A 14,228-nucleotide genomic window follows, 5' to 3' on the forward strand; every position below is an offset into this window, starting at 1 on the left:
CCCCTAAATGAAAATGACTGAGGAAAGTCGCTTATGAACCATGTCTTTGAGTAAATCTTCAATTCTAAAAGACAAGTAATCAATTGATTGATTACTTTATTATTCAATATTGTCCAAGTCCTCTTTGGTCCCCAGGAGGAGCCACATATTTCAATTTTTTCATGCTGGGAAAAACCGTTATTTTAAAGAGTAGGTTGCCTAAACCTATAAGTTCTATTAATTTGTTAGTTTTGTAAAACAACAAATGTCTTCCTCAGGTAGGCCGATTTATTAGTCTGATATCAGTAAGAACATTTCATGCCACATGTGAAACCTTGGATGAGGGGCATGACTTTCATTTTAGTTATTTTGAACCATGAGAACCAGACACATGTTTAGTGCTCTGGAAAGCTTTTGCCTTTTAGGAGCTAAACATCTTACTTTCTATAATTAAGGCTGCATAATTTATTTTATTAAAAATTGTTGCAGGAATCCTACGTTGATAAATTAGAAAACTATTCCACCACCATTTTTTCTCTGAGTGCCTACCGCCTTCAACATTTCATCTCCTTCTATTGTTCTACCGTTACAGTCCCTGGTGCATACTTGTTTCACAAAATGATAGGTCTAAGTGAATGGGTATCACTGTAAAAAAAAAAAACAAAAACAAAAACAAAACAAAAAACAAAAACAAAACAGAAAGCTCGCCATTTTTAATGTTTATTGAAATGACAACCTAATAATATACTTTTCAGGAGAGAGCAGGAAAGAGAACCATGTGAGTCAGCCCAGGAAACTTGCCAAATGATTCAATTAAATTGGAAATATTAATTTAGTTAAGTGGACATATGTCACTTACCCATTTCAATACAATGGTAATTCTATATTGACTCCAATTTTATGAATTCATTCTTGATATAAGACTACTGACAGTCTTGCTAATATTTTCATAAATGTACCACATTACTAAGATATACTCTTTCCAGTATTATATAATTATGATGAGTATAAATAATAAATACTAAATTCTTTTAGTGATTTATGAGGAAGGATTGTTTCAGAAGGGACAAGATATTCCTATACAATGAGCAATAGTATCCATTTTCATGAATGAGCTAAAAAGTGAAAAGTGTAGAAAAGAGTAAAAAGAAAAGGCATGGAACTGACATCCAAAGAAGAAAGGTAGAAAAAAGAGAGCCAAACAGGAAAATGCATATAGTATATTTTGAAAAGAATGATAAGAAAGATGCATAATCAACAGATGATCAAACAATTTTTGGAAACATGTGAAAAAAAATAAGGGACTTCGAATTTAACCTGGAGAAAATTATTAGTGCTTCTAGAGAGGACAATTCCATTAGTGAGAGGACCCAAGATGTTATAGGTAATAGTGGAGAAAATAGAGGCAGCTGCTAGAAGTGTAACAACTAATCAGTTATCTACACTTGGAAGTGTTCATTTGAGGAAAGTTCCCAGGGGAAAATGATAGGACATAAACCATTCTATCCTCTTATGTTTCCAGGGATGTGACCAATGTCTTTTCCTCCTCTGAGCACCTGTAGTTTATCCATCTGTGACCCTCATCTGGCACTTAGAACCTGCTGGCTTGTATTGTTCTTTGTTTCTTTAGGAGGTGGTCTATCTCCAAAACAACCTGTGAGCTCTTTAACGACTGCTTTATATTGTCTGCCACAATGTCTTGCATGTTAGTGATAGTAATTGTTGTCACAGTGGTAATGGTAAAAATTGTAATAGAAATAGCTGTTACTATAACCATGCTAAGTTATCACATTTTATCTCATTTAATCCTCCTACTGGAGTAGCTGTTATTATTACCTACCATTATCTCCAATTTGAAAGTGAAGATGCTGAGACTCAGGAGTTCAATAGCTTGCTTCTACTCATACAGCTTGTAAGTAGAAGAGTTGATATTCAAATCCAACGAGTTTCAGATCTTACTGGTCAAGCTCTAGTGAGGAGAGTTTGGTACACGTTACCTCGTGTCTTTTTCTTTCACTGACATCTAACATTCTAAACAATGAGAATTTTATCAAGACATTCAGTGCAACAAGTTGTTTTATGATTGTCACTTTAATCTTAAATTCTCCTGGCTTTCATGGTTTGTCATCAGAAGAAAAGTTGTGTATATCTGGGAGAAGCTTAAGGTCATGGTGCCTCCGGTGAGGGTAAGGGTCTGAAAAGTACTAAATCTTTAATGAGCAATGCAGATAAACAGTATAGAGAACATCGTCTGTCAAATTAGCCAGTCATAGAAACAAACACAGGCAGAGAGGCCAGATTGGGTTGCCAGATAAAATGCAGAACATAGTTAAGTTTGCATTTTATATAAACAACAAAAAATTTTTTTTGTATGTCTCAAATATTGAGTGGAACACACTCATACTAAAAAGTATTCATTTTTAAATATAAAATCCAAATTTAACTGGCTGTTCTGGACTTCTATTTGCTAAATCTGACAATCCTAAGGCCACAGCACATTTTCCCCGTGTTTTGAGGGGCTGAGGAAGTACAGATCTGAAACATAAACCAGGAAGGGAGGAAGAAAACGCACATTTCTGTCATTCTTTTTAAAATCAAGACTGCTGCTAAAGTAAACTTGACCAACTTAAAAGAAAAAGAGTTAGAAGTATTTGTTTTATTTTAAGTCTCAATCATAATCTTTCAAAAAATAGAAAATAATTTAATGAAAAATGCTCTTAGGTGTTTTGTATTTCTCTGTCTCTCTCTGTCTCTGTCTGTCTGTCTGTCTCTCTCTCCCACACACACACATACACACACACACACACACTGACAACCAAACACTTAGACATGTGTGGTTTAAACCCCCTTCTATGTGCAATAACTTACTTTATTAATTCCATGTATTTCGCAAAGCAAACACAAGATATTGGATTCTAGTTATGATGTATAAAATGTGTTCACTCAAAATCCAGGTAACCATTTATCATGATATTTCCATCTGTGTAGTCTTCTGCAGGAGGCCACAAGCTTTTTAAACTAAAAAAAAAAAAGAAGAAGAAGAAGAAGAAAGAAAGAAAGAAAGAAAGAAAAAACGCAAAACCTCTAGAGATCACCAAACTAACTTACCTACCTCTAGGAATGGCTGTTCTTAGTCATGGGCAGATTTGTCCACACATTTGTGATTCGATCAAAACTCTGCCTGCACCTGAATTACGTAGCTAATCATATTTCTGATGTTCCATAAGACCAAATTTGCTTTAAACATAAAATTTAGAAATCAAGTGCAAGTTCCCTGAGACAATCTCTAGTATCAGCTGATTGCATTCAGCATCCAGAAACCCTGGAAGGATTTAGGGCACTCAAGCACATCTCACAAATGGAATTAAATAAAATTCTGCTGCCCAATTTCCAAGAACTTCAGTTTCTGCAAGGTGAGAACTAACATTCATTTTTTTTCCCTTTCCTTGCTCCTTTCCTCCTATTCTCCTCAACAGTCTTCCTTTATTCTCAGCATTCAATACATTAAATGGGGACACTCTAACCCCATTCTGAAAGTTATAGAACAAGTTTCTCTTAGACCGAAAAGAATTTCTACACCAAATGTTTGTGCATAGAAACATTTGTGAGGAACACGGGAGTAGATCTGGCAATTCATATTTTTTTAATTCACCGGAAAATGTTCTTCTTTTCTTTCTACTATTTTTGAACTTCAGGGTAAATTATTTACTTAATTCCTAAAGTTGACCAATTATTTGGTGCCATTGTTCAAAAGGGCATGATTTTATTCCAAAGTTCTCCATTTTGTCAACCTAAATAGTATGTGATAGGTTATTTTCTCAATCATAATGTCAATCTTCTGATCTTCTTTATCTGTTATTCCTCTAAGTTAATCCCATTGAAAATGAAGTGATTTTTATCTCATGCAACCAGGTTCTAGAAGGAGCACTCTAAGACATGAGACAAATCTCTCTAAGATTGGATGACTTTATCATATCTGTGGTATCACAAAAAGATGTGGAAATCCAATGTAATTCTTGTTGGTTAATTATTTTTGAAGAAAAATGTAAGAAACAACTAGTCTTATAAAATTGAAAAAATGCAAAAGAAAATCGAAACTCTGAAAATAAATACTCACTTAAGTAGGAAAACGATGTTGGACTAGATTTTTGAAAAGGCTTTCCAATTGTTTGTGATGAATGACAATGATTTTCTGAAAGTATATGCATGTGAATTTGCTTCTAAGATTTGTTTTGCTCTCATACAATTTTAGTGTTTTAAAATGAAAATTTGCCATTATCTAGGTTATAAGGTTGACAAAGTAATATATTTTGAAACAATCCAAGTTTTTACTTCAGAAAAATAGCAGTATGCAGAGAGATTACTTGTGGTATTTCATTTTGATTGTCAATAGTCTACTTAAATGTTTCCTTGAAGTTATTTGCAGTACTGAAAATTTAAAGACAAGTCAACGAGGTACAGTAATTAGTGCCAAGGCCTAAGTGTCTGACAGTAGCTTCTGACAGTTAAAATAGTCAAGATTCCAGAAATTTTACAGTAATATCTGAGTCAAATACCAGGAATTCTGAACATGAAATTTGTCTTTAACATACATATGGTTTTTAATAATACACTAAATGAATTTGGCATTATTTTCTCCTACAGTTTTCTGTAGCTTACATTTCACTTCACACTCCACTTAGAGAGGACAAAACTGCAGGAAATTGCAGGATTTGAATATCAGTCGAGAGAGGACCTATTCTCCATGTTCAACAGCTGATGACTCTGCTTGTGAATGATTTGGGACTCTTACTTTCTGTGCCAGCTTTGAGGTAATAAATTTCTCATAAAATCTCCACTAGACAAAATAAGAGAAGGTGCCAAACTGAATAAAACAATTAATTCTTTTTCAAAAAAGTAAATAATTGGACACAGTAGAAATTACTATAAAATGATAGTTTTAATCTGTGTGGGTATTTTATTGATGTTCTTCTGAAAAAAAAAAATACAACCAAACAACTACTATAAATAAACTATGATAAGTGCAATGGAGAATACTATAATGAAACAAATATAAAAATGAAACTGAAACAGAAAACTGCTTTACAGTATGGATTTTACCAGCCTATACTCACAAGTAATTGGGAGTCGATTCCTTTGGCCTTGTGTAATGAGCTCTTTTATGCTCTCTGTGGGTCTGTAAGTGTGTATACGTTGTGTGTCCCTTTGAGTGCGTGACTACATATGTTTGTATGTTGTGTCTGTGTTCAAGTTGGGCCTGAAATCGATTGCTTTGGTTGAATGCCTCTAGATTACATTATGTGAAGGAACAAACCCACAGCTGTGTTTCTACCCCTACCCAAGTACTCTTTGCAGTGAAGTACATAGGAATTGATGAGTTGTAGCATTTCCTATATTCCATGTTCAGTGTTTATTAATGCTGTCACAAGAAATGATGCGAATGAAAATGTAGGTTGCTGAATTATTTACATATCATTTGTGTTAACTTCATGAGATATGCTTATAAATTACAAGTAGTTTCCAAAAGGCTAAAATCATTTAGGCTAATTGACACATTATACAACCTAACTGTATAATTAATTTTTTAAATGAATTGGTCTCTAAGTGAGTTTTGAGTATTCTATAATAATTGGTTTCTAATAAATGGTATAAATAAATGAGTGGTTAATGCAATTATATAGAAAGTAGTCGATAGGTCTTTAGTCCCACTGAAAGATCCAGTATACTGGTGCACAAAGTCCAGTAGAATGCTAAGAATGATTTAAGTCAGAATGTTATTGTTGCAGACTAGAAGTTTTAGACTCTAATGAAAAACGCCCATCTTTCATTCTTTAATCATAAATGCAAGTGATCATTTAGTTTAATAAATAAAATATATCATTTATTTGAGACGTAAGGTTAACTTAATTGTGAGGATTGAGATGTTCTAAATACTTAGGTTCCTTGTGATGATCTCAGCAATAAATGAAGAGTAGCAGTTTTCTTTACAATAGAACGTTCTGTCAGCAGAAGATATTTACAAAAGCACATTAAATAATGGGTGTGTTGGGGTTGTTTTTCAAGTTGGCTGGGAAGAAAACTCTTTTCAAAAGAGATAAGACTGTATATAGGAGACCTCATGGTCACTGGCCAAATGTTAATGTTCAGCACTCAGTATCTCTGGCTCAGGCCCAATCTTAGCGTCTTAGGATCTGCTAAATTGTTTCTTCTTCTAAAAAGCAATTCTAATATCCTTTGTGCAAATGGAATCTGCACAAGAGCAATTCTGATATCCTTTGTGCAAATGGAATCTGCAAACCTGAAAACACAGAAGTAAGTGGAACTATTACATAGCTATTAGAGGTACTTCTACTCTTTATTCACAAATGTCAAAATGGCAGATGGCTTACAGGGAACATATATTACTGGCTGGCTTTGTAACACCAATTCCTCCTTTTGGTACTGTAACTGGTTTCCCTTTGGGGGCATTCCTTCTGTACCATTGAACATAGCTTGGTGGTACTGTCAATCAAAGAAATTCATCTTTCTCTTATCCAAGAGGTGAGCATGTGACCTAAGTTCTAAATCATGACCTGAATGACAGAGAATGAATGTGTTTGAACATGAGTCCTTCTTACCACAGTGCCTGGAAAAGACTGTCATGTAATTTCTATAGTGTTGTTTCTGAGTCCCTTGAAGCTGCGAGGCTTCTGCCCTTTACCTGCCTTATTTGCAGCCTACACTTTGGTCCTAAAACTTTCCCAAGTTCAAGATTTGAAATCAGTTAACCAAAGTTGGGGAAGGAGGAAAAGATAAAGATGAAACAAAAATGAGGAGATATTTTGGATACCTGAGAAAGGGGGCCTCTTGGCCTGGTTTCTCTATTTCCTGAAACAGTATTTTAGAAATATTAAAATGGCAGGGAAGATTTAGTGAGAAGTGAAATGGAAAACTTACTTTTATAAAACACAATAACCCTTGAGAAGCTTATAATCTAATATGAGAAAAAAAGCAACCAAGAACACAAAAATAAACGGATGAAAATAGATCTGGAATTTGCTGAGTTGATCTGTTAGACCAACACTTAGTAGATTAGATTAGGGTAATGTATGCAACATTTAAAAAGGATAATGATGACTTTGATTATATTAATCTGGATATAATTTTTACTTTCTGGGGTAACAATTAATTTTGCCATGACAGACTAGCTACTAAACGTTAGGGGTTTTTTTTTTCCTATAATTTTTCAACCCCAACTAACCAAAAAGTAAGAAGTTTTTGCCAGTTAGAAATTTTAGATGTCAGCAGCAGGAAGCAGAATTTGGCATGGCAAGTCTTGCTTTTCCCCACCATATATTCACCCATAATTGTTTAAGTACACAAATCTTGTTTGCTTGAGACAAGATTCTGAACCTCCAAAGCCAAGGGATCCTGGTGAACACTAAAAATAGATATTAGTTAACATTTCAAAGTACTAATCTGCCATACTACAATGGCCCTTCAATGTTGAGCAGGTCAAAATTCATCGTGTGGAAATTCCTATTTTGGTTCAATCTGATTAACCTTATTTCTAACCGAATACTTACAGAGAGCTAAAGGTTTAGTGGGTTGTGCTGGTGGGCAGTGAGGTATCTCTGTTAGGCTGTCTGATCATTCTAAACCTGGTGTTCCCAAGACCATAATGGCTCCATCATGGAAAGAGTGTAGAATGAAATAGAAATAGTCCTCCTAGGTACCTTCTTCATGCAAAAGTCTTTATCATCTTTGCTTGAATCATTGTGAATAGAGAAGATTGATGTCCCATGAGATATAGTTCATAGACTTTTGAGAGGAACATCAACCAATAAAAGTATAATCAAGTCAACCTCTGGCAAGGACCTCTGTGGCACAAGGTTTTTACATTTCTCCACAGCAAATTTCTTTTCCCAATTATATTTGACATATTACTCTTTATTGTCATTCTTGTTACTAGGTGTTTGAACACTGACCATTTGGGAGCAAAGAGAGATGAGCCAGACCATTTCCAAGAGAAAGCATGCTGAGATTACAACTTTGACCAAAAATGATGAGTTTGCACACATGTAATGGGAACATAAGCTGTTATTCCCTTGATAACTTGACAGACTATCTTTATATATAACTTTCACTATTCACTGGGTTCTTGACTGAGACTGAGCTGGGAACTATTAAGATACTCCCTTTCTCTGAGATGCTATTGTTTCAATAACATTGACTCTTAGAAAGGGATACTATTAAACTCAGGGAATGGAGACCTGAGTTTTCATCTCAGCTCAACACTTACTCTCTAATGGATTTAAACTCAGAAACTCTCATCCTACTTCTTTCAAATGATAGGTTTGCAGATCAGATATTATATTGTTCTTGAAACAGCTTTATAACCACATGTACAAAACTAATGCGAATTATAATTTTCATTTTCTAAATAAATTAAAAACTTGAATTCAGAGTAGTTTCATAGAGTTTTATTTTATTTTTTCAAAATCTTCAATTACAGTTGACATACACTATTATATTAGTTTCAAGTGTATAATGTTGTGATTAGACATTCATATAACTTATGCAGTGATTACCTCAATAAGTCTAGTATCCATTTGACACCATATGTAGTTATTACAACATTATTGACTATATTCCCTATGCTTACTTTACATCACCATGACTGCTTTTATAGCTGCTAATTTGTATTTCTTAATCTCTTCCCCTTTTTCACTATTCCTCCTCCCTCCTCCTATCTGGCAAGAGGTAGTTTTTGTATAATGCCTAATAAATGCAATCAAAATGATGATATTTAATAGTACTGTTCAATAAAAGTCATGTAGAAACCATGCTCATAAAATTCTTAATTGGTCAAAGGAATACAATTTAAACAGAATTTCTATTAATACAATGTTAAGGATGGAGTTACATTAACATGCCTGTGACTACAAGAAATTATTATTACCTAATATTTATGAAGAAAACCTGGTTTCCAAAGGAAGCAGACTATTCTCATTCCATGCTCATTTTGACTATCACTCTACTTTTCTGAGTTCAGGAGACCAAATAATTAAAATGTTTTTCATAGTTTTGTAGAATCCCACAATGTCATAACATTCTTTAAAAATAAATCATTAACAGTAATTTCAACCCAATAAAGTACTGTAAAATAAATTAATATGAATTAGCATTCTTTGGTGCAGAAGGTTCTGAGAGAAAAAATGGTACTTGAGATGAACCAATTCCAACAAACAACAACAACAACAAAACAACCCATGAAAAAAGCATGTGAGTTGTTTATTTTCTAGTAGAATACTACAGTTTCTCTAAGCATAAACTTTGAAAGAATTTCACATTCTGATTGATTATTAATGGAAAAGAAGATAAAGAAGACTGACTTTTGGAGGCTGAAAGTTTTGAAAAAAGATGTGTGTGACATACTCCTCACATACAGGATTGCTTCTTCTAGGTAAAAAAGAAATATTTTATTTCTTGGGCACATTTACAATTATTAGCTCACTGATTATACAGGCATGTGAAAAAGCACCCAATAGTCTCTCAGATAAAAACATCCTACACAGAACAGGGCAGAGAAAAAGGTAAGCAAATTGAATCTCCCCCCTCTGGGAGAGATTAGTCTTCAGATTAATGGCACTGAAGAATAGATGCAAATCGTTAATGAGTTATTTACTTGGTAAAGAGGGAACCCAGGTCATCACATCCACCAAGAGCAGGGTCCTCTAAAACAGAACAAGAACAAGATGAACTTAGCTGCCATGATGAGGAAAGAAACCAGATTCTGGGGCTCCAAGATGGTAGGAGGCAGAAGCTGCTGCTGACATTAAGGTTGTGAGGGGACACAGACATGGTACTCACACTCTTGAGAGTTCATATAAATGTTTGTAGGTGTTTTTTTAAACTTTTTTTTAATATTGAGGTTTTTTTACAACTTACCTTAGATCTAAACACACGTTCTTTGAACTATCTCAGAAGAATTGAGTTTTGCTTATCTACCAAAAGAAATAGCTCTTATTTTTGAAATTAAGAGGAAAGAAAACTAAAAAGTCATTTAAATTTAGTGTGTTTTGAATTAGTTTCTCATTTAGAAATTGTCTCATTAGCTAAGTTAATAAGGAGTCCCATTTAAATTTTGCTCTTATTCAGGTAATGAGCATTGATAGTCATTAAATGAAGTGATTCTCAAACAAATAAACGTGATAGTAGGTTCTCAGAGCTTTGTGGTGTCAGGGAAACAGTGCAGATTAGATGGAGGCCATGCCAAGGATGATGACATTTGTGTCAGAGGCCCTAGGCTCTACAAGATTTAGGCTTCCTGTGTGTACAAGGTGAAAAGTGTAATAATTCATATGTAGAAAATATTTCTAACATGTGCATCCTCAAGAGAGATAATTTAACTTTTCTGAAAGCTACCTTTTATTTTTCTAATAACATTCCCATCCTGTTCAACTTCCCCTTATTTACAAAGAAAAAAAAAAAAAAAGCTTTATTTCCAAACTCAAGAAGGTAGTGCTTGCCCAGCCTTTGTGCAGAAATGTGCAATGAATGTACAGAGTTGAAAAGTGGCTCAAGAATCATCTGCAATTTGGCAAGTAATCTATGAGGTGACTTGAAGCAAAGCACTCTACCCAGTATTGGTGATGGTTTTCATGTGGCCAATCAGATGAACTCTCTCCTACTCAATTCTGCAGAAGATGGAGAAAATGACCAATCAGCAATGGTGGAGAATGAGTGAAGCATTCAGAAAGACCCATAATTGATGTACTGTGAGAGTGAGATACTATGCTGGCCACAGGTCCTTAGATTTTCCTCAGCACTGGATGGTCTTTCACTTCTAATTCTCATCACACTTACATCCTTAAATAAGATTTTTTTTTTCCCTTAGAGTAGCTTATGTGAGTCTCAGATCCTGCCAACCAAAAGAATAAAACTAATTAACCTCTTTGGCACAACTTTCACCCTAAGTACATCCTAATCCTTGGTTACATTGCCAAAGCTGCAATAGGAAGACACCTGTAAGGAATGTCCTACAAACCTGGCGTTACCATGATGGAGATACACCTGTCCTTTTTCTGATTGCAATATGCTCTATGTATGTGTTTCCCAAGGAACACTCTCTGTGTCATATCCCAGCTCCCCAGCATGAACAATCTTAGGTAAGTAAAAGCATCAACCAGCTTTTATGCTATTTTAATAATCATGCTGTCACAGAGAAGAAACAAATACAAGCAGGCAGATCCTGTGCATGGCACATACCCTGTGCAAACAGTTATTTATACGTAACTGTTCTCATCTACCACCAGGAAGTATCTATGCTCCATGAAACTCCTGAATCCTTAAGAAATTTGAGGCTTTTACTCTACAAGGTTTATACTGTTTTCAATTCCCAGGGTGTCCTTGTTTCACTCGACTAATTTTTTGAGCTCTATTGAATCCCCCTGTGGGGCAGAGGGAAACATTTTGTGTCTGGCAAGGAAAGGAAGGACACACACACACACACACACACACACACACACACACACACACACACACACACACAAGTCCTATGACTAAATGCTACCTAAACTATTAAAGGAGGACAGCCAGTGTTAAAATGCATTACTTATATGGCAGGCAGCAATCAACTGCATTTTGCTTCATAACACTGATCAAAGTTTTACTAGACTACATTTAGGAAAATTGCCATTCGTGTTTATTTACAGAAAGTGAAGATAAGAAGGAATGCAGTTTATCAGCACTCTAAGCCAAAGGCTGACAGTAGAAAGCACCAAGGTGCCCATGTATCCTAAAATAATCCCTAGCCACTGGAACAGGCAGAGGCCTTCTTGATCACTAGGAATAAATGGTTGAGCAAGGTGGAAAACATGGAGTCCCACTCAATGAGGGAAAAGCCTGCTCAAGCAGCATGACATAAAGGGAACGTCTTGTTGACAAAGTACTATTGCAGTTCACTCACCCTCCTCTCATGGAACAGTATTAGGCCCAGGGAGGAGAGGTTCACAGACGCTACTGCCTCTGGCCTGCTTCCTCCCCGTGTGCCAAAATACTATCTGTCTACCCAAGTCTCCTAATTCAAATTTCTCAAACAGATGCTAACCAAGTCTGAGTTGGCGGTTTCCAGTGTTCTCTTGCCTTGAACATTGGAAGAAAGCCACTCTTTGGGGAAGAGTAAAGTGAGCAATATGACTGTGGCTGTGGTCACATGGGTGCAAGTGGTGGACATGCAAGTGGACCAAGTGTCCCCCGGTCCCATTAAATTATAAATGAGTAATAACTCTTCAGTCCTGGAATTCAATATCATTTTCCAAAGAGAGAGGAGTCATTTACAATCCCAGGTTAAAAAAATTTACCATATGACAGGACAATTCCACTCCTAGGAATCTACCCAAGAGCAATGAAAACATAAGTTCAAATGTTTATCAACATGGTGAAGAGAAAAGCATAATGTGATCTATCTACATGATGGAATACTTTTCAGCTACAAAGAGGTATGAAATACTGATATATGCCATGAGTAAACATCAAAAATGTTGTGCTAAATAAAAGCCAGACATAAAAAACTAAATATTGCATGACTCCATTATATGAAGGTCCAGAAAAGGCAAATCTATACAGACATAAAATAGATTAGTGAGATGGGAAAAGGGATTGACTGTACATGGACATGTGGAATCTTTTGAAGGTGATAGAAATATACTGTAAAATTGAATTGTGGCAACGATTACACAACTCTAAATTTATTAAAGATCACTGAATTGTGCAGTTAAAATGAGTGAATTTTACAGTACATAAATTATACCTCAATTAAGCTGTTAGAGAAAAAAATTCCAAAGTTGATCATTTAGCTTAAATGAGGTGGGGGAGTGGGAAAAAATACTGTGCTGAAAGTTTTTCATATTCACAGAAATCATATGAGCCCTTCTTTCCATCTGTGCATTTTAATCTCAACTATCCCAAACTAGTGGTCATAATGCATTAGTTTACTTTGATTATCTTCTCTTGGGTCTCTCTCTTTGCCTACCAAATCAAATGTTAGAGAACTTCAGCTATAAAGAATTGGGGAGGAGAAATGATCACCTTGACATTCTCACTTAAAAAATAAAGTCAGTGAAAAAGTAGACAAAACATGAAAATGATATCACAAAATTGATCTTTTTTTTTTTATTTTATATTTTCCCTAGAAAGGGTATTTGTGTGTTCATTTCTGTAACCCAGGCTGGTATTTCACAAAACCATAAAATATGTATAGGAGACTGTCACACATGTGACTGTTATTAAGATGGGGAACATTGTAGTTTAGTAGACAGGAAAGTCCACTGGGGAGAAAATTTTTCCTCTCACCTCCAGGGACCTCTGACTCACAGCAGCCATGGTGTGTAGCTTAGCTAGCATGTGTTTTACAGATTGGTGAACATCAGAAACATTTGTTTTATTAGGTAGTTGCATAATAGCCTTTTATTTTTTATTATTAATGCATTAGTGACAAGCAATGGAGATGCACTATGTAGGAAAGTTATTATTTGCTCATTTGCTGCTTTTAAAATACACGGCACACTATCTATTATGTATCATGCATTACAATTACAACAACAGTTTAATTAATCACCAGCACTCTGTTTTGTACCAATCTACAGCAGAATTCTGGGTAATGGTGTTGTTTACCATTTAGCAAGTAGCAACATTTCACTCTGTTTCACTACATTAAACTGCTCAAATAAAGCAAACGGATATTGAAAAGAGTTGGCCATCTGCCTTTATTTTCTTTTACTTTTGTTAAAAAAAAAAAAAAAAACTCTCAAAAGGGAAAGAACACATCCATAAAACTGATAGTGACAAAAAAGCACTCTTTTTTTTCTTTATCAGGTCAGAATCTCATCTAAATACAGTTCTGATGAATAGTTTAAAAAATGAAAAAGAAGCCTGCTTTGTGGATTTGGAGTGGGTCTCAAGACCAGCCGTGAAGCCTAATGATTATTTAACGGTGCTGCACTTGAGGCTGGCTTCTGTGAGCCTCCTTTTCCCCCTTAAGAGTTTGATGAATAGGTCTTGTGACAGCCATTTAGGAATAAACAAGAATTCATCAGTCTGCATAAGAAGGAGCTAGTTTATAGATTAAGTTTCCTGAGGTAATTCATGAGGTCAGTCCCATTTAGATGGAGACTATTAGGGCCTGGCTCTCAAGAGTGGCCATATAGGGTAGTCACTCCAAATGGACCCTGCTCACACAAAGCCCCCTTTCAGGGAGCAGCCTGCCA

The sequence above is a fragment of the Pteropus medius genome, unplaced genomic scaffold, assembly GCF_902729225.1.
Source record: "Pteropus medius unplaced genomic scaffold, Ma_sr-lr_union100, whole genome shotgun sequence".
Taxonomy (NCBI): Eukaryota; Metazoa; Chordata; class Mammalia; order Chiroptera; family Pteropodidae; genus Pteropus; species Pteropus medius.